The sequence below is a fragment of the Tenrec ecaudatus genome, chromosome 16, assembly GCF_050624435.1.
Source record: "Tenrec ecaudatus isolate mTenEca1 chromosome 16, mTenEca1.hap1, whole genome shotgun sequence".
In the NCBI taxonomy this organism is placed as follows: Eukaryota; Metazoa; Chordata; class Mammalia; order Afrosoricida; family Tenrecidae; genus Tenrec; species Tenrec ecaudatus.
The window spans coordinates 82687077-82709336 of record NC_134545.1 but is presented as its reverse complement, the minus strand read 5'-3'; the positions used below and the strand labels follow the sequence as shown (position 1 = coordinate 82709336).

General features: G+C 39.8%; 1 protein-coding gene across 3 annotated transcripts in view; it reads right to left on the bottom strand.

The window, feature by feature from the left end:
- R3HCC1L (R3H domain and coiled-coil containing 1 like) overlaps positions 1-21090 on the bottom strand; it is a 93885-nt gene extending 72795 nt beyond the window's left edge. For 2 of the 3 annotated variants that reach the window (XM_075534002.1, XM_075534000.1), the window contains exons 1-2: positions 20943-21050; positions 9471-9576 (exon numbers count right to left, since the gene is read on the bottom strand). The gene's annotated coding sequence lies outside the window, so the exon portion shown is untranslated. Of the gene's footprint in view, positions 1-9470; positions 9577-20942 lie in introns of all 3 variants that reach the window. The other variant, XM_075534001.1, reaches the window with a different exon arrangement.
- Positions 21091-22260: the final 1170 nt, after the last annotated feature.

Here is a 22260-nt window from a genome sequence, read left to right as displayed (position 1 = left end):
GCCCGGCCCGAAGGTTGAAAAGGATAAAGCAAAAATATGGTTAATACAAATAAAGTCAGAAGAGCAAGAGGGAACACAAATTCAATGGTTAGAAGATCCATGTGTTCTCTTCAATTTCAATGACTCCACAATCTAGTGAAACACAGAACATACACTGACTGACAGGACTTCACCCTCTGGTGGCCAACATGTGTCACTACTGCATTTTCTGATTACCAAGGTACTTCCATCTTTTAAATTGGATAGCTGAAAAGGACCACCAAAGAACAGGTGTATAACATCTTGAACATGAGGAAACTTGTGGAGGAATATATCTAAGAGTTGTAGCGATTTGAGTGGGAATGGAGATCAGAGCCCAATCTCCAATCAACTAAACTAGTAGTTTAATCACTATCATAACTGCCTTACTCCATTTTCTAGCCAGCATATATTAAGGATAGAGTAAGCAACGTTTAATCAGAAAGTTAATTGTGTGCAAAAATAATCATATAGTGCATATCAAAATCAAAAACACTATCCACACTAATGTTCATCTCCAGTTTTGCCTAAGGACAGGATGGATCTAAAAGTACACCAAGGAACTGATGGCATAATGGGTTATGCACTGAACTGTTAATTAATTGCAAGCTCGGCAGTTCAAACCCACCAGCAGCTCTGTGAGAGAAAGAAAGGCTGTCTTTTCCATAGAGATTTAAAGCTTCAAAAACCCAATAGGGGCGGTTCTCTTCTGTTCTATAGAGTTGATCTTAGTCTGAATTGACTTGATGGCAGCAGATTTGGTTTGGTTTGTTTGTTTGTTTAACAGTCCACCATGACAATTCATAATACCATTAAAAAAAGCATTTGCCTAAAGATTCCAGGAAAAGAAACATACTCGGAGAATAGAGGGCATTAGGTAAGTAATAGAGAATGACAATTCTTTGAACTCATGCTTCTAGACACTCCCTAATTTCATGGGAAGGCTGCTTGACTTGTATTAACCAAATATGTTTTAAGATAATTTTTATGCTCATTTGCAAGGCTATCTTAAGCAAACACAAAGATTCAGTCTTTCATAAAAGGTCTTATAGAAGTTCTATTTGATTAAGACAGATCTACTAAACCATGCCTGAGAACAATGGCACATTTTTCAAAACCTGCTGCTGTGAACCATGTCTAATTATGTTTTCTCTTTCATTAGGTCTTTCTACAAGCAAAAGTGAAGTCATGCTAGAGCAGTACCAACAGTAGTAGTACAGGAAGAGAAAGAGAAAAAATAGGCTATCCTTTAGTGTGTAATTACTATGTGACAGGGACCGTACTAAATGTTTTGGGTATATGATTTTATTTGATTTCAACTACAGTATTACTGGGTAGCTATTATCATCTCTATTTTAGAGATGAGAAATTGGAGGCCTACAGTAGTCAAGATCACACAGCTTCTAAGTGTTGGTCAGGATTCCAAACTGCCTGCATTTAACTATTTCACTTAACTGCCACATATTCAGCAGGATGGTCTGTCTCACAATGTATTAAATGTGTATATATTCACAAATCACTTACAATCTGTATAAATGCAAAGCAACCATAGAAGGCTCAACGACTGCTGCAGTAAAATGAAGAAAAACAACTAGGATAAGAACGAGAGAACTTAAATGCTTTCATGGCATGCCTATTTCCAATAACCTTCCCCATTTAAAAAGTGCTGACAATCATAATTCACTACTGTCTCTGAAACTTCCTCATTCACCTTGCCTCACCCTTAAAGCCATATGGTAAAGAGCCTCACCAGGTGTCAAGAGAGGAATTCCCTCCCTTTTATTCCCCCTAAAGATAATGTCCATACTCCCTACCAATGCCCCCAACCAACTATAGGGAGACCTGATCCCACCCTTCTTACATAATAAAGGGGCTTCAAAAAGACCATGGAAGAAGTTCATTTTCTTTTCATTCCATTTTCCCACAAATTTTCCGGAGCAACAGCCAATGAAACTGCTAAATAACACCGTTCTTGTGACTGGAGAAAGCTTCAAAGCCAAATATATAATATAGTTTCAAATCTGATTCTAAAAACAGAAGGAACTTGTACTGGAAATACCAAATGCAGAGGGTGTTATTAGAAACTGTGTTAAAAAAGAACATATTGTTAAGAGCATTTTAATGTTTGTCTTCCTTGGGCATTAATAGTCTTTGTCTCTGCATGCAGTCAAAGAGGACAGCTTTGACAACAGGGAGAACATTTCATATATAAAATCTGACTATCAAGATACATAATTCCAATAGGATCCTGGCAGCTCTCAAATACATACGGCAAAAAAAAAAAATATGACATCAAAAGGTTTATCTTACAACACGATTCATGCCCCTAACCTTTTTTGCACTCAACTGGCTATGACAGCCTTGCATTGGCACCAGCTGATTTCATGCTTTGTAGACTGGAAAACAGTCCGCAGAGCTTGGTCTCTTTCATACTCCACTGACCCGGTAACCCCAGACTCCCCAACTTAACTGCGTAAAGTTTAATGTTAACATCTATTACTGATCATCTCAAAAGCAGTCGGATCAAAGCTTTAATACAACTGAACAATCAGTGTAATAATATTTAATGAAAAGGTTGAGAGAAAAGTTGGCTTCCTATTCTGCAGATAAGGGAGGAGGACGACGAACGCCTTCCTAAATCTGTCTCACGCTAGTACACAGGGAGATGGGCTGTTTCGTGGAATTGTTTGAAATTCATTCCTCTTCGGGGTCTATCCCAGGTTGAAACAACCATCAAGGAGCTCAAATGTATCAGGTGTTAAAGCACCAAATCAAACTTGATAGACATTCAACTTGATCTCTTTTACGCCTTTAAGATCCAAAGACTGAAGCTAGCATGACTAGGTAAATTTTCCAAGTACACACCACTAGACTTAATCTAGAAAGCAAGCATGCCTTCTAAAAATTCTGATGGGGTAAAATAGCCACCCCATTTCCCTGCAGAAAATAGTCCTTAAAAAAACGCAAGTCCAATAGCAACAAAAGAGAACAGTACAAGGAGTTGGTGGCGCTGGTTAGGGTTAGAGATAACCTACACCTCTCCCTCCCTCCTCTCTCCATGGAGCTATGCCAGCAAGTGTGAATGCCAAGTGTGGCTAGTGAGAAATCAAGACACCAAATGCAGCGAGTTTCAGGCAAAGGGAATATTAGATAATTAATGAGTTTATCTTATATGCCGGTTGAAAGTTTACTAATTCACATGTCAAGGAGAAGAAAATAATTAATTTAGAATATAATAACTTCAGAACATTATTCCTTTAAGGAGCAGAAAAGACTGCACAGGGTGCTACAGAAGGCTTCAAAAAATAGTAATGTATTGAAACAAACACAGCTCTCGTCCTTAGATTAGACAGCAAACTTAGATTTCAGCCAATCTAGTATTCTCATGATACCAAAGAGATGTACACACTAAGACTGGTAAAAGCTCCCAAACTAGGTGATGGAATTTTCTGTCAAACAAATACAAATTTTTCCACAAATTGTGGAAGAATGCTATTATGTTTGAATCCCAGTTTCCCACAGAATGTTTAAAGGCCTTATTTAGTGTGTGTGTAAAACAGATCTTTGCTATGAGAAGTAAATATTATAAAGTGGGGACAAAAATTGCATGGCTATGGACATGAAATTTCTTAATCTAGCTCCTCTATCCATATCTCTGTAACTCCCACCAAATGGCTGGTCTGACTACATATGTAGGATGTGTGAAACACTAATAGAGGGTATTCATAATTGCCATTTCTGTTTATAAGAGTTATCTCAGAAAGAGAATTCCCAGCACCATCAAGAAAGAAGAGGTGCCAGCCGAGCACATTTGAGATCCCTGCCTAAAGTGGAGCAGGAAAAGACCAGAGGCTGAGCCAAGGAGACCATGGGAAAGAACAGGGGAAACAGCACCAAGACTATGAAATCATGAGACAGAGTAGCAGGTGGGCTTCCTGGTTCATAGAGGTAGAGGTCAAGGGACATGTGGCTGAGAGACTGAGGACCAGAGAGAAAGACTTGACTGTTGGTTGAGGAGAGGTGGCGTTATAGACCAATGTCTGTATCCTTAATGCTTTCAAATCCTGGCCTGTGGTAACCTTTTCACTTCCTTAATAAACCCCTGTAATTATGAGTGCTGTCTGAGTTCTGTGTGGCCAATGCAACAAATTAACAAACCAGGAAGAGAAGTCGAGTGCCCTAAGAGGAATGGTTGATGTCACTATAGTGTAAGGGAAAGAAGGATGCAGCAGAGAGGCCTGACCTTTGCCATGGCACAAGTGGCCTAGGGCTAATGTGAAGTATCCTCCACACTGAAGCTGGAAGAGGTCAGATGTGGCCCCCGTGCAGTTTTCTCAATGTCTTAAAACACATGAATAAAAGTGTATTGTCTGCCTTAAATTGTCTCTATCTAACTGGGAGGATCTGGGGGAAAAAAATTAAGTGACTTTAAGGTAGTACATAATTGTCCTATAAGAGAGAGAGCAAAAAAGCAGCAAATGAGAAACTTGACAAAATATCAGTCAGGACCTGGAATGGTTGGGAAAGACATCATAAATAGGGGAACTACAGTTAGGTCTTTAGAAGTCCATAGCCAGAGAACCAAACCCCAACTCACTATCATCCAAACAATTCCAACTCAACGTGGCTGGTCTCTAGGAGAGAGCAGATGTGCCCCACAAGGTTTCTTAGGCTGCAATCATTACAGAAGCAAACTGCCACGTTTTCTCCCAGTGGCATGACTGATAGGTTCAAGCCACCAATCTTCTGCTGAGCAGTCTAGTTTTAACCACTCTACCACCAGTGTTTCTTAAATAAAGAACAGAAGAGCGAACATTTTAAATAAAGGGAACCATCTGAACACCATGAAGAGGTGATAATTCAAATAGCACGGTGGTTTGGAAATAGTGTTGTGGAGATATGTTAATGTCAGTAAACAGTGAAATATTCTGCCCAAAGAACTGGATTTAACTTAGGCCCGTCAGCAACAGCTTTAGAGGCCAACACGCACAACGGAGAGTCAAATCTGAACCCTACTTATTGAACAGTGATACTATTAGCGCCTCTAGGTCACCACACCAGCCCTAACATCTCTTTTTATAAACGTTACATCATGTAGAGAAGATAAAGCAGCAAGCAATTTTGAAATTAATACCTCTTAATCCAATGGTTATGGGATCTAATGCGTCAATGTTCAAGCACACTTATTTAACCAAAAACAGGATCAACAAGGAAGACAGGCTCCAAAACGATGTGCTTCAAATCCAATCCTATATTCAGAATTAGTCAATATGCCTAGAGAGATCACACACACACACACACACACACACACACACATCTTTTGTAGTAATTTTTAAGAATTGAGCCATAACTTAATTGGTCTCAAATAAAATTCTACTCCATGAGTCAAATAATCCAGAAATCCATGCCTTGATATCTGACAAAGACTGCTAGAGTTGGCAATTTATTTTGAAATAATACCAGTGCAAAGCTGGTGGTATGTGTATGCATATGTGTGTTTGTACATGAAATGAGAAAAATTTATCTGAGAAAAAGGCTCAGCCAACTGGCCTCACTTTCATTACAACAATTTGTGGAAAAGATAAGCCCATCCTCATTACCTTGGTCATTTTGGTCTCATTTCCTGTCATGAAATGATATTTATGGTCTCTTCAAAATGTTTCATTCAATCTAATCCACACCCTCATCAACAGAACAGTTAATCTTATAATCTTAATGATAGAACAAAAAATAATACCATGAAATGCACTATTTCCAACCCCAACAAAATATATATACACGCTCTGGCCATTTCATAGTCACATTCTGAGAGCTTCTGTTCAACTTGCCCACAGAACCTAAGAGGTGATCTGCTCTCTTCTCTCATTTCTTTTCCTCCCCATCTCCTCTGCAACCCACACACATCCACTTCGCTCTGCTGTCCATCTTCAGAAACTGCAGGCCAACAATTTACAGGTTGCCAGAGATTGTCAGCACTGTTTGGGGAGTTGAGAAGTACTCTTGTGGGACAGTGCAGAGTGTTAGTACAGCATTTTCCCAGATACAATGTCACTCTTTATAGCCAACTGCAAATTAGTTTCTTCTTGGAAAAAAAAAATCCTAATAAGACAGGTACAAGGAGATTTTAAATAGGCAAGATTAAAACTCACTCTGACTTGCTCTGTCTGGGCAACTTCAGAATCAAGCACCGTGATATCCTATGCCTCCATTCACTCTACAAAGGAGCTCGGGTGGTACTGTGGGGTAAATGGTGGGCTACTAACCACATGCTTGGCTTTCAAACCACCAGCCCCTTAGAGAAAGTGATAAGGTTTAGCCTCGGAAACCCTAAATGGGGTCACTACTGAGTTGGAATCAACTCGATCCGCAGTGGGGATTATTCACACTGGAATGTATGATGATTAGGTGTACTTGGCTACTACTCGAAAGGTTGGTTGTTCAAACCCAAAATCCACCATCTGCTCTGAGAAAGTCCACTTCCATGAAGATTGCAGCTTTAGAAATCCTATGCGGCAGTTTTACTCTGTCCTACAGGGCGAGTGAGTGAATCAATCGAATAGCACTAGGTTTGGTTTTGCTTTATTCACACTAGCCATGCAAACAACACTCCACTTCCTGGCACTAGCATAAGCAGAGGTGTGACTCAAAAAACATATTAAAGGAAAGCCAACTTCTTTCCATAAGTGTTTATGGCTTCTCATCATCGGATTTAAGTTGAGAACACAAAGCTTAAATTCACCTCGTAACATGAACATTTATTTCTCACTATTGTCTAGTTATGTAAAACGATTTAAAATAAAATTCACCAGGTATCATTTCTTTTGACAGTTGCTATGGCCAATCTGGTTACTACTAAAGCCTTCACCCTCCTATCAACTTCCTCGTTGTCACTGGGAACATAAGAGTTAGAAGCCAGACAGACAGAACAGATCATCAGAGGATGTGCATGAGAAAAACCTCTCACAAAATAGCATGTTATAATAAAATTAAATTTGGGAATTTCTCCCTTCTCAAAAAAAAAAATAGCATGCTGTATCAATTCTAAGTCTTTGGGGGACATTTAATTAAAAATAAATAACTGTGGTAATATTAAAAATTAAAATCAGTTTCATATCTCTAGTTATTTTTCATGTCAAAGTTCTTTGATAGCATTATTCATTCTGCATTATCATACTTTCTTGACTTAACTGGCTATCAAATTTTCTTGAATCGTTAATCAAATCCTTGAAATAGCACTGCATCTTTGCCATTCCCTAAGAGCTAGAGTCACAAGTTGAGAAGATGCTAGTTCTCAGTTCTTATACTGGGATGAGAGTAGCAGAACATACCGTATATACTTGTGTATAAGCCGAGCATTTCAGCACAAAAAATGTGCTGAAAAACTGGGGTTTGGCTTATACATGGGTCAGTGGTACCCCAGGGAGGTATAACATCTCGCTGCCCCCCCCCCAAGGTAACGGGACAAGCGCCCATTATATGGCCGGTGATTGCCGTTTCTCCACTGTTCATTCAAAGCCCCGCTGACACTGCAGGGCTTTCAATGTTTGTTTACTCACATCTAACCAATCAGAGCCGTCCTATGACATGGACAGCTCCAATTCGCAGAAACACCCGTAGTGATTCACTTACACCAGCAGCTGAACTGGTAAGGATGTGTCTGTGGCTGCGCTCTGTCTCTCCCCTCTGGTCTCTGTGTTAATTCACATCCTGCATTCCCCCTCTCGCACGGATTCCCCCCCCCCCACCTCCTCTGGAGTAGGGGGGCGCATTACCATGAAAGTTCTTTTTCAAAGTCTTGTTTTTTATCCTATTAGAAATGGATACTCTTGAACCAAAACAAAAACCCCGGCCATATGAGGCTGGTTTCAAAATGAAGGTTGTGTCAAGAGCAGAAGAGAGCAATAACAGTATTGCAAGTAGGGAATTCTGTATTGACGAAAAGCAAGTGAGAGAGTGGCGGAAAATGAAGGCTGACTTGGAACAGATTCCAAAAGCTAAAAAAGCTTGTCATGGTTTAATGTCTTTTTATGGGCTCTAGAGAGTGAATTGCATAAATGGGTTATGGAGTGTCGTCAAAATGGTTACTGCGTAACACACATGGGAATCTGCATATATGCTCTACAAAGGGCTAAGGATGACAAATATAAAGCACCAGGCATTGAAAAATGTGCTGCGTCAGCAGGATAGTGTACCTGCTTCATGAATAGGTTTGGCCTACCGGTATGTTTGAGACAAAGAACAAAGATTTCCCAGAAATTGCCACAAGACCTTGAAGGAAAAATTATGTCATTCCAGTCATCTACTATAAAACAAAGAAGGGTTTATAATTGTGACCTGGCAGATACTGGGAATATGGATGAAACTGCCATGACTTTTGATCTTCCAAGCAACAGAACTGTGGCAAGTTTAGATGAAAAAACGACGTTTCTCAAAACCACAGGAAATGAAAAAAAAACCACTTTGCAGTTGTTCTATCATGTTTGGCTAATGGAACCAAGCTGCTTCCTGTCATTATTTTTAAAAGAAAGACCTTGCCTAAAAAAGATTAATTTCCCACCAAGAATTCCTATGCGTGCACATGTTAAAGGCTGGATGGATGAAGACAGAACAAAAAAATGGCTAGAATAAATTTGAAACTGACGACCAGGAGCAGCTTTAAAGAAAAAGCCACTGTTACTTGTTTGGGATATGTTCAGAGCCCACCTAGCGGATGACATAAAAAAAATTGGCAAAATCTAGTAAAGTTACTTTAGCCATTATTCCAGGTGGGCTTACATCTGTACTGCAGCCTCTGGATGTATCTTTGAATAAGCCTTTTAAAGACCATGTGCGAAGGAAGATCATGTACGAAGGATGCGGCATGAATGGATGCCATCTGGTCAAGCCGGACTAACAAAAAGGAGGAAATCTCATGAAGCCTGACTTAAGAGTTAATAGCAAAGTAGGTTCGAGATGCATGGGAAGACCTTCCAGAAGACATGGTTTACTAATGTTAAATGACTTGTCCTTTTATTTATGTTTTTTATTTAAAATAAATATTTAAATACATTAGCCCACTGATGTCTCAATTTTTAGTAATTCTATTTTCATTTGGTTTGATTACTGAAACTCACCAACAGTTTCTGCATTCTCCACCCTAGGTCTATAATCGAGTCAATCAGTTTTTCTAGTTTCCCAGGTAATAATTAGGTACCTCGGCTTGTACTCAGGTCGGCTTATATTCGAGTATATACGGTAGATATTCAACTTTGAAAAATAATTCCAATATTAACTAGCCCCAGTTCTTAACACAATACTAAAATCAATCATTTAGGAAACTTCTACTTTCAAATTCATATTATAATAAGTATAGTTAAAGTGAAATTACACTAAAAACAATATTAGCAAACAACCTTAAGCATAAACAAACAGTATTTCAATATAATAAGCAGAATTACAGGCAACCGGCTTACCGAATCACTGACATTTGCTTTTTGAATAAAAAGCTCTAGTGGATGCAGATAGATTGTGTCTGATGACCAACTGTTAAAAAGCCTTTTTGATAGACAGCAGCCTCACCTGGAAAATAAAAATACAAGTCTGTTTTATAAAAATAAATAGCTACCATTACTTTAGCAGCTACAGATTTTAGGCATTTAATTTTCATTACCTCATTTTGTAAATACTAAGATTTTAACACGTTGATTTACCTACAATATGCAGTGAAAATAAAACATACAATTTTTTGAAACTCACAAACAAAAATAAGAGAGAATATTATCTTTCTTCATTTTCAGTTCTTTAAGCACTACACCAGTGGTTCTCAACCTTCCTAATGCCAACAATTTCATACAGTTCCTCATGTTGTGGTGACCCCCCCAACCATAAAATTGTTGTCATTGCTACTTCATAACTGCAATTTTGCTACTGTTATGAATTGGGTGACCCCTGTGAAAGGGCTGTTTGACCCCCAAAGGGGTCATGACCTACAGGTTGAGAATCGCTACATTAGACCGAGGGGAAAGATACACCTACTAATCATAGTATCAAAAAAGACACAGAAGTAAATAATATAAATGATCAAAAACACAAAGAAATACAAAGGGCAGTATATGGCACAAAGTGGATACAGGGATGGACATGATAAGCAAGCCTCATCAGCTAGCAAAGACATACAACATAAAGGTAATTTCAAACTGACAAAGATTTTAAAAGAGCAGTAAGATCCTACTTTGTGAAAGTAGCTGCATTAGTGCTCTTAAACATTGTTGATGGAAGTCTAAGTTTCAACAGCACCACAAGCATTATCTTTTTTTAACTTTTCTATTTATCAAAAGGTCTTTGACCAAGCAATGTTGAGAATTTGTCATAAACTGAACTTCTACAAAGATACTTATTCTAGAAGTGCTTATTAATAGTTAAAAAGTATAAACCACCTTAATACCCATCTTTATGCGCCAGGTTAATTAAATGATGGTACAGCATCCATCACTCTATAAAAAACTGTGCAGTCATGAAAAATGATGCTGCTGCTCTTTCTGTACTGAGATATATATAGGTCCACAGACACAGTACAGAATATTTTAAAATGGAAAAATCTCAAAAGAAATATCCAAAAATGGAAGCAAAGCTATGGATAGAGGTATACATATTTACAAGTTGATCTACATATATTTAGATGCCAAAACATTGAGGTAGTGGACAGACTTTGGGCCTCCACTCAAGCCCTCCCTCAACACAAGAACGCTTTGTTCGAACAACCTGTGATGCTCAACCTCTGAGCACAATTGCTGAATACAAAATGGGTGCACAAGCAAATGTGGTGAAGAACGCTGATGGTGCCCAGCTATGATAGTGTCTGAGATCTTAAAGGCTTGAAGTTAAACAAGTGGCCATCTAGCAGAGTAGCAGCAAGCTCACATGAAAGAAGCACACCACCCTGTGAGATCATGAGGTGTCAACGGTATGAGGTAACAGGCATCAGAATACCCAAAACAAACATATTGTGGTGAACAAAGGGAGCCAGAGCAGAGACTCAACACCCATCTGTAGACAATGGGACATGCTCTCACAGAAGGGTCACAGGAAGGGATGAGTCAATCAGGATGCAGTGTAGCACCAATGAAACGCACGGATATTCCTCTGGTTCTTTGAGGCGTCCTCACCCCCCACTATGACCTCAGTCCTGTCTTTCAGTTACGGCTAGTCTGGAGTATGTACAGCCATGACACACAAAATCCAGGTAAGATAAACCCCTCGGGTACAGAAATGGGAGTTAACAGTACCACGAGGGTAAGGGGAAAATGGGGAGAAGAGGGTAGGAAGGGGGACTGATTGTAGTAATTGACACATAACTACACACACACACACACACACACACACACACACACACACACCCCTCCCAAGGGGAGGAACAACAGAAACCATGGGGAAGGAGGACAGTGGTCAGTGTAAAATATAAATAATAAATTATAATTTATCAAGGGGTCACAAGGGTGGGAGGGAAGGAAAAAAAGAGGACCTAATACCAAGGGCTCAAATAGAAAATAAATGTTTAGAAAATAATGATGGTAACATACATACAAATGTGCTTGACACAATTAATGTATGGATTGTTATAAGAGCCCCCAATAAAATGATCTTTTTTAAAAAGCAATATCCAAAACCTATATAAGAGAAAATTAAATTTTTCCATGTGTATACTTTAATTGGCAAATGTTATATTTGGGAGGAAACTTCATAAAGCTTGTGGAAGAAAATTAATCTTTTCACTCCAACTGTCCCTGAACTTTTAAGGCCCCCTCACAATTTTAGAACAATACAGAAAGATAGCCTATATGTGTAATATTATGGATACAGGGATATGTAAGTGACAGACGAGACACCCTTTAAAAATTAAAGTAATTAGCTTTAGGGAAGAGATGGAGAAATGGGAGTGGGACAAGAGAGCTACTCGCTCTATTTTATTATTTAAGTTCTTCACTACTTAACATTTTAAATTATGTCTCATCTAAAGCTATATAACTGTTGATAGCACACAAAAAGCATTTAGAAAATAATTTTAAATGACAATATTAAAGAATATCCATGAAACAAAAGCCAGCTAGACTACATATATGAACTTTTAATCTTAAATATATTGTAGTAATTCATTAAAAAATGTATCAATAAAATACTTTCAACTGAAAGGGGAATAAAAAGCTTCCTTACTCCTTTTGGGGAGACTTTCACACCTTTCTAATATTAAAAGAGCATAAAATGCAAAATAAAGAAGTTTATAAAATAAAACAAGTAATTACCAACTGATTGGCAGAAAGAAAGAATTCAGTAAATTTAATACTAGGAAGATTATAGGTCTAAGCTGACTTACAAATTCATTAATGATCAAGAGACAGTGCAAATAACATTTAATTAAATCTGCTCATTTATCTATTTTGGGAAGTACAATTAATAGCAGTGAGAGTGTAATAATATAAAAGGATAGAGCAAGATTAAAAACATTGGCCAAAAATCAACCAAACTGGAGAGTATAATGAAGGTTGGGTAAAACTACAGGTTTGAAACAAATTAGAATACCAAAGACTTATTTACCTTCAATTTTACTGCACTTTGTTACCCTATGAATTATAGCCAACATTTATGCTGAATAAGGAAATATATATGTTATATATCTTTTTCATGTGAAATTGATATTCCTAATTAAGCAGACTCAGGAAAGGTTCACATACAACTTAGTATCCTTGCTATAATTTCAGTTGTTTATCCTTGCTATAATTTCAGTAGTTTTGCATTCATAGGTTCATAGTTATAGAAACTATCGAAGATTACCAACAGTAAATTAAATTATCTTAAACACAATTAACTCTACCTTGACACTACTAATCTAGCTACACCAAGATGATGAATAGGGTTTCTGTTCTTTAATCCCAGGTATCTGCCCACTCCAACATATACACTTTTCCCCACTCTCCAGCAACAAAGTGTAGCTTTATGATCGTTTCACCAATGGTGTTTGATTTAAAAGGGAAACTTCCAGAAAGTATCCTTAAAGGAAGGAAAATGTGTTGTTTTCCCTTCCTCTTCTCCGTTGGTTGAAAATATTAATGAAAAGGCTAGAAGCTTCCATTCTCAACTGAAGACTGTAAAGTGACTGTGGGAAAGAGTGGAATCCGTGCAGAGTGGAGCAATAAGCAAGATGCTGAAGTGGAGAATGATGCCAGTTCTAAACTGTCTACCTCAAGAAATGCCTGATAGTGAGAAATGAACTTGTAGCATGTTTCAGCCTCCATCATTTGGAAATCTCTGCTACGAACTATCAAATGTAATGCTACTTAATATAGGCTCTATCTCAGTAAACAAGGAGTCCCAGTGGAGGAATAGTTAAGGACTCAGCTGCTAACTAAAGGTGACTCACACTTACTCAGTGGCTCCATGAAAAGAAATGCCTAATGACCTGCTCCTGAAAGATAACAGCCCATGAGTGCAAAGGGTAGTTTGATTCAATACTCAATGGCACCAAACAAACCAATAAACCCCAATATACTAGCATAAGCACATTCTTTTCTTTCTCTCTAAAAAATCTTGCTCTGCCCCTTTAATAGCATATTTCTTCTTCCAGTGAACCCTGGTGGAGATGCACAGTAAGCAATGGACTGCTAACAGCAAGGTCTGTGGTTCAAACCCACCAGCTGGTCCAAGGACGAAAAATGAGGTTGTCTATTACTGTAAAAAGTGGCATCCTTGGAAATCCTATATAGGGTCACTATGAATGGGAATGTCAACTTAACAGCAGTGGGTTTAGTTTTCCTTCCTCACAGCTCTTTGTTATGCTTACTCCCCAATATTCAACCTGAATCTTTTTTTCTTCTCCCATTAAATTGGAATCTAAACAGTTTAGAAAACCACATTCCACACTCCATGTCTGATCTTTCATTTGCTCAAATTTTGTCCGTATATAGCTCTACTTGTATGAAACATAATTAATTCCATAGAAACATGACTGATTTTTAAAACAAACAAGCAAACAAAAATAAAGTGGTGGTTGTAGCAGTAGGTGCCATAATACAGGTAGTCCCATCGTATGACATATTTAAGTTATAACGAACTATACTATACCTCACCATCTGTCTGGCTTTGTTCTGTTCTTACATCTTATTATTAGTAATATGTTACAGTTAGCAATTTGCTATTATTCTCAGATATTTGCTAACAGATATTCAATTTTATAATTTATTACTCAAAATAATGCTGGATTTATAAAGATACCAATAATAAAATGCAATAATAATGAAAACAAGAGATTGAGGTACTCAACTTATGTCAAAACTGAACCTTGTGATAATTCAGGGATTACCTGTATATACTGAGTGCTGAATTCTTCCAGACACTGTTCTAAGTCCAAGAACTAAAACCCACAACAATCCTATAGAGAAATATCATTATCCTCATTGATAAAATGAGGAAACCGGAAACCAGACAAGTTAATTAACATGCTCAAGATACACATTTAATAGGAATAATACTAATGAAAAAATTCAAAGCTAAGTTCTCCAGCATCCACTCCCCTAACCAGAGCACATTAGCACCTAATCCCAAAGATGCTAACACAGCTTAAGACTTTAATGTTCTCAGCAATCAGGATTCCCGTTCAAATATCCTCCTTGGTAATAAACATGGTCTTCACATATTAATTTTTAGAAACTACCAAATATCACTTAGAAACAAGTATAGTCAATAAGATGGGTGATCAAGCAAGGCACGTTTTGGGGAACAAAGGCTATCAACACCAAGTAATAAGACTGGTTTTCGTGGATGGCTCTAACTGGAGAAATCCCAAAGCTAACTTGCTAAGGATAAATTAATGGCTTCTCAGATGACTTTAAAAGTGATCACAGTGATTTAGGAGCCATGGTGGCACAGTGGTTATGCCTTGGGCTGCTAACCATAAAGTCAGCAGTTCAAAACGAAGGCAGAGGAGACTTTCCACGCCCACAGTTACCGTCAGGGAAACTCACAGGAGCAGTCTGTCTACCCCATCCCACAGGGCAGCTATGAGAATCAACTGAATGGCAGAGTTGGATTTTGAACTTGCTGTGGGTAAGTATGTGGCTTCTCAGATGACTTTAAAAGTGATCACAGTGGTTCCGATGAATAAATTCTTTATTTTTAAAACATCGTATTTTAAACTACTAAATTGTCCAAAAATAACTTTACATATTAGAAACTGAATTCATTATCTTTCTCTGTAGACCTACCGTGAGATCCTTTTCCAGTATCATCACTAACGATGACACCACAATAGACTTCACATGCCCTGCTCAAAATTTTCAGGTTTTCTAACTCTTCAGTTCATCCAGCACTTATTTACTGTTCCTTGTTTCACAACTACTCTATTTACACGACTGGACAATAAATACTCTCCAGCTACCTCCTTCCTACTTGAGGTTACCCCACATACAAAGCTGCCAGGACAACTTTTATAAACAGGCTACATCTTTTGATTCTCAGCAGATTTGGTCACCTATAGATCATATCTAAACTCTCCAGCTTAGTCTTAGAGACTTAAAAAATCATTGGTTCTCTGTCTAAAGTCAACATGTCTTAATGGTCACTGAAAATAAACATTTATCAAGGGGACAGCAAATCATCATAGAGTCTGAAAGTTGAGATGGAAGCAGAAAATTACCAATCATACAAACAAATTAAGGTGATTTCTTTTGAAAGTATGAGTATGGAGCACTGTGAAGAAGCCCAAACTTGTCTACATGGATTGGCCACATGTAGGTGTTTAAGGGGACAGCCAACACCAATTACCCCGTAAGTAAGTGGAGAAGCCTCCATATTCTAGCTGTCAGTCACCTATTACCACCAGCTTTTGAGTTTTCCCAATTAAGGCTCAGCCAAATCATTTCCACAATACCCTATCTGAATTCCCAAAGAATCTATAAGCAAAATAAAATACTTGTTTTACAGCACTAAGATTTGGAATTGCTTGCTATGATACAAAAACCAGAAAAACGTCTTTCCCTTTTTCAGCAGCTCTACATTAATCATGTGCTTTTCTCAACACAGGTTGCATCTGACAATGCAACTGAACTGATTTGTTTAAATAAGGCAGTCTCTACTTAGAGAACTTAATCTCAAACACAAAAGGACTTCAAAAGACTCATGGAACATTCCTGTATCTTTTAAATTCCATTCTCCACGAATATTTAATGTTTCCTTTATATTCTGACTACAAACTATATATATGGTACCAAAGACATAAAGAATAGCATGTAATCTGCAGTTATGAAGTTTTGTAATCTAGAGGAAAAAATTAAAACATGAATAAAAATAATTATTTTGTAAAAGTAAGTGACAAAAGGCATATAACAGGATAAACGCTGAGAAGCCAGTCAGAGGCAGTCAAGAGTTAGAGAAAGATCACCCAGACAGAAAGAACAGTCGCCAGTTACCTACCTGCCAGTTCTACAAACCCACATCATCACATTAATAGGCTAAACTGTGTTATTTGAAAACGTCACAGGACTAATACACCCAAAATCTGCTCTTTTCAACAGTATTTCTCAGCTTGTTTTCATCCTTAGTCCCAAATCAGCCAAAGTTGGCATAAAAAAAGATAGATACAGGAGTAACATTGAAAGTAAATGTGAAGAATGGAAAATGACACAGAAGGCTAGCATGACAGTGAGAAAGGGACAAGACTGGGAGCAACTGGTCTATGTTTTATTAAGGGGAAGAAAACTCTCTCCAAATGAAGGTTTACTGCTGAGCAACACCCAATAACTTCTCTTCTATCTAATGCTCTGACAACTGGAATTTCTCTGTAATTCAATAAGCTCTTAGGAGTTATCCAGACTTCATCCATCCTGCTGGGCTCATTAATGGAGAATTCTAAATGCTTTCCCCACTGGCTACGAGCACATTTCCTAGTGGGTGGCATCACAGACGAGGGTTCTCTTTCAAAACATGAGCAGCCTAGTTCCATTGCTTCTCACTTCTTTATAGGGGAAAGTCTGCAACAAAAACAATTTAACAACAAAAAGAATTATCTATAGTTCAGGACTGTAGTTATCAAAGATCATGTTAGAGGTTTTATGCAGTGTAAAGTTAAGTTTTATATTTATGTTTACCATTAAAAATCTTTACCTTTATTTCAAATTCAAGTTCATTTACTTCTGCTATGTCTACCTAATGAGTGCTAAATCAAAAATATATCCGTCCTTTCATTTACTCTGGGAAGGTATTTTGTGACTCATTAGCTGATGGAGCTAATGAGGACAGGGTCACAGATTCAAACTCCACATTGACCAATTAGCTTTGCTGTGTTTTAGGGTTCCATGGTCAGTCAACAACCTTAACCTTGCCTAGCAAAGAAATATGCAGATCATGTGAACCATGAGGGGAATATAGATGTGTGACCAAAATCATCCACAACTACCAGAAAAAATAGTAGAAAATGTAACAGTAATAATTGCACCTGCTATGTTTTCCTGACTAGTGTGTGTGTGTATATATTTCAATACATGTTTTTTAAGTCTCTAATCTTTTCACCCATGTAATACAGAGTTAATATTATCTTTTAATTTAAAAATGAGAATTTGAGCTCAGAATGATTATATGAACCAAAGTCACAGTCTGAGAAGTAGCCTGAATTCAAATCTTGGTTTATCTGATTCCAAAGTTTGAGACATTTCCACACTATATTACAGCCACTCATGCACATGCCTTAGTGCCATGGGCCCAGTAACAAAATGCTCCAACTAGGCACTACTCAACACCAAATGCACAGCATGAGTCAAAGCTGACTCAAAGGGAGCCTGCTGTGGGTTTCCAAGAATTTAACAGTTTAGAGAAGTAGAAGGCTCAGTCTTTCTCCCTCGTAGCTGCTGGTGGTAAGAGACTGCCAACCATTCGGATCACAACCCAAAGCATAATCACTACAGCACCAGGGCTCCTGTACAAACATTACTAAACTCAACATCCATTACTTGTGCATGCTACAGATGAAGATGAGTCTGCTTTCCAAAAACTTTTAAACTGAAAAACAGCCAAAGAACAAGTGTTTAAAGCATAAATGAGAAATGGTATGTTTAAAGCACACAGTTGATTTTCATGGAAGTGACTCTTTCAATTGCTTTGTATTCAAGTCTGTTGTGAAAGACTAGTTGTCTTGATGTTTCATAAACTTGAGGTATGAATACAACTGGCAAAACAGCTGGGGGAATACCACACTGAAAACAGGAAAAAAAGAAACACTTCTACACGTGAGTCTGCAGACATCTATCTTGTAGTCAACATGGCATGTGAAGGAATGAAAAATACAGAGTTCCATTCTTAACCCTGAGATTTTTGCCATAACCAACAAATTCTTCTCTAGGCTTTCCTTTTTGGTTTCTCTGAGTGTTATTTTTTGCATATTCACACGTTAAAGCAACCAGCCACTAAGAGTTTTCACCTTCAAAAATGAGGGTGGCCAAGTCTCCCTGACCCTATTCACCAGGTTGAAATTTTATAATTAAATCCAATTGTCTAGTTTTATCTTTATAAAAAGGTGTGGGGAGGGGAGACTGACAAAAATGGTTTCCCTCAGTAAAACCCTATCCTAGTCTGAGTCATAAACATATATGTTCTGCTATAAACTACAATGTGCAGAAAGCTGAATTCTTATGAACGAAGCACCAGTCCAATTTCAACAAACTAGGTACAAAGCAGCACTTGGCATCTCCAGTAAAATAAAAACACAGCACATCCCAATACAGTCTTTACACAGCAGCATTTGGGGAAGGTCTAAAAGTGACAAATAGTGTAATATAATCTTTATATAAAATGTAATTGCTTGAAAAAAAACCCCTGCAATCTGAGAACTTCTAAGTTATTACAGACAGCCATTCACGCTATTTTTTAAAGTATGTGGGCTAAGGATAATTATCCTCACTTTACAAACAAGGGCCATTTCAGGAGTAAACTTTATCTAAAATTATCATTAGCACCATCATCTTAGTCATTAATAACAGTAGCAACAACAATAAAGATTTACTAGCACCAACCACTACTTAACACTTTATATTCACATTTAATCCTTTATAGACAACTTGTGAGGTAAATGCTAATGTATCAATTTTAGCGATTAGTAAACAGGCTCAGAGGTCAACCAACCTGCCCCAAATCACACAGTGAATAAGTTCTAACACCAGAATTTGAAATGACTGAAATAGTCACTTCTGACTTGAGTATGGATTGTGATTAAGAGTTGTATGAGCCCCAATAAAATAAATTTTAGAAACAAAAAAGGTCACTTCCGTGAAAATCAGACTTTGTGCACTCAACTAACATACTGTACCACCTCCTCTTTGAGTTTTCTGAACCACGTTTAAGTATTTTTCAACCGTGATTTCAGAATAAATACAAGCACAGCTTACTCTTAAAATTCGCAAAATCCCAACTCTCTCTCACAGGGGAAATAAGATACTAAGCTAATTGCTTAAAATTCTCCGAGTTGACATACCAGAAACAGACACCAGATTAGATATCGGCTATTTATATTCCAATATAGCCCCAATGTTAATACTCATAAACGGTTGTCAGAATTGTTAGAACTGGAGATAGAAAAAGAGTCGTAACTGAAAGGGGACAGAAAAAATCGTCAGGAACTGCTAGTGACAGGTATTTGCTCACCACCACATTTAGGAGTCTTTAAATGGTTTCTGGGATATGAAGGAGCCTGGTGATGTGTGTGGTTGGTTACATTTTGGAATAACAGCAATGTCAACAGCTCGAAACCACAGGAGACAGACAAGGCTTTCCATTTCCACCAAGAGTTAGTTTCAAAAGCCAACGGGGCAGTTCTACCCTGTCTCATCCGGTCTCCGTGTGTGGGGATCCCTCGATGGTAGTAGCACGGGTAGGAATTCACTTGGCGGCAGTGGTTCGGTTTTGAGATAAGATAAAGGTTCTGAGCAAGGGCAGACGGACCAGCCGAGTGCACTGTGTGTGGGGCGGAGGGGGGCGGTTTCCAACTTTGAAGAGGCTGAAACTCTGAGTTCACATTTTTAAAATGTATAGTCCACAGGTGGCCTATACTGTCACCTCTTCTCCAAAAACCTGACATGAAAACTCGAGGGCGGCTCATTCTATTTCCCAAGACACCTTTTCCGACCTGATTTGTTAACAGGTGGAGCCACCTAAGGACTGAACGCGATCTTCAAATTCCGCGGCCTCGGACTGGCAGGTGCTCAGGTCGGACTTATCACGTGCGGCCGGTCCCAGGCTTCCCAAGCTCGACCAGAGCCCCCTTCCTACCCCCCAACATCGCTGGGAAGCAAGCAGGGCGAAAACCATAATCCCCGCTTTTCCGATAAAGAAACTGCGGCACCAGTTAACGGTCAGTTAGAGATCTCGGGTGGCCGGCCCGCGCCTCCGGCCCCGGGCTCGGGGGACGGCTGGGCTGGGTGGGACTTGGCGCGTTCCGAGGGCAGCCCAAGGCGCCCAGGAAGTCCACGCTCCCTCTGGGCGGTTCACGCCGAGTCCGTAGCCCGGGGTCCCGGAGCGGGCTCGCCTGCCAGGCTCGCGTCCCGGAAAGGGCCAGCAGCTCGGCCGTCGTGGGGCGGCCCCTGAGCCCCAAGCCCACGAATCTCCGAGGGGTCGGTCCCAGTCCTCCCGCAACTGGCCAAACCCGGGAAAGGAACACCCCGAGCACGGACTATTTGGGACGAGGGCCCACCGTAGGCAAGCGACTCCAAGGGAGCAAAAGGGGCTCCAGGTCCCCTAAGGGCACAGGGGTCGCAAGGGTCAAAGGGCGGAAGCTTCCAAGTAACCTCCGCCCCAGGCGCCGGCCCGCCCTCCGCGTCCCGTGAGGAAGAAAAAGAAAACAGGGGTTAAAAAACAAAGGAAGAAACGAAGTCTTGACCCCAGCTGTCAGGAGAGGAGAAAAAGCGACTAACCAAGCTTGGGGTGCGCAGGGAAGGAAAGAAGGAAACGAGGGGGCTGGTCGTTACCGGGGGCACCGTAGTTCTCAGCTTCCGCCGCCTCAGCGAAACTCTCCCTCTTCCGCTCGCGCCGCGGGAGCTCGCGCCAGGCCCTGGCCCCGCCCACCAGGGCCGCGGGGGCTTCTGGGGGATGTAGTCTCGCGAGGGCCGGCCCTCGCGGACGCCGTCCGGGTCACGTGGAGGGAGGAGCTCCTAATAGCGAGGGTGTGGCGACGGTAGTAAGACGTCTGCCCTTGTCTTCCCAAGGCCCCCTCCTTCTCCTCGGCTAAACACGCTCACATTCCTCACGTCCCACTCCACCATCCCACCTCTCCTCCTCCGTTCCTTGAGGTAGATAATTCGCTGTGTGCACTCCTCACCCTGTCTACTTCCTTCACCTCTACTGTGGCTTCTGCCCCACTCTGCTGACGATGCCCCTGATCAGGCCACCGTGTTCTTGATGCCAAGTCATTGAGGGTCTTTTTAGGCTTATCTAAAATGTTGCTCCATTTGACACTGCTGGGCACTTCTAGTCCCTTTTTTTCCTTAAACTTTCTAATCCATGGACACGCATGTGTATAAGAAAGAGTTTTATATACAAGAGCAATTGTACATTAAGAAAACAGCCCAGCCCAGTCCTTGACCATAAGTCTGATATTAACCCATATGTCCGATACCAATCTATAAAGTCCTCTTTAGACTCACGAAGCACATGCAATGAAGCCAAATGCAGGACAATCACAGGCCAGTGGGTAGAAAGTCTTTGGTCCAGTGGCGTTGTAAGCATCTCAGCGCTGGCAGGGGTCTCTCTGTGGCTTCTCTGGCTTCCGAGGTCTTGGTGCATCCATGTGGCATGTCTTCTGCAATGTCTCCCAGGGTGTAGCAGAGAGAGTCTTTCCCGCTCCAAGGAGGAAATACCAGATTTCCCAGAATTCTCAGGAGAAGGCCATGCCCACACAGAAGTTTCCTTGGCTATCTCCAGATTGACATCCTAGACTCCGCCACCCCTACACTCAATCCTTAAATTGACACCAGATTAGGTGACTACCTCACTGCTTCTTAAACACATTGGTGTTCTCCAGAGTTCTTGCATTTTGCGGGAGGAGGGAACGCCAGTACCTTCTCTCCTGGCCTCACTATTCTCACAGTTCTTACTTCCAGTTTACGAGGCCAACGGAAGAGAGGAAGACCCTCGACAAACTGGATTGACACAATGGCTGCCACGATGGGTTCAAACATGACAATTGTGAGGGTGGTGCAGCAACAAGGAGACCTGTCCTTAATCATGCCCAAC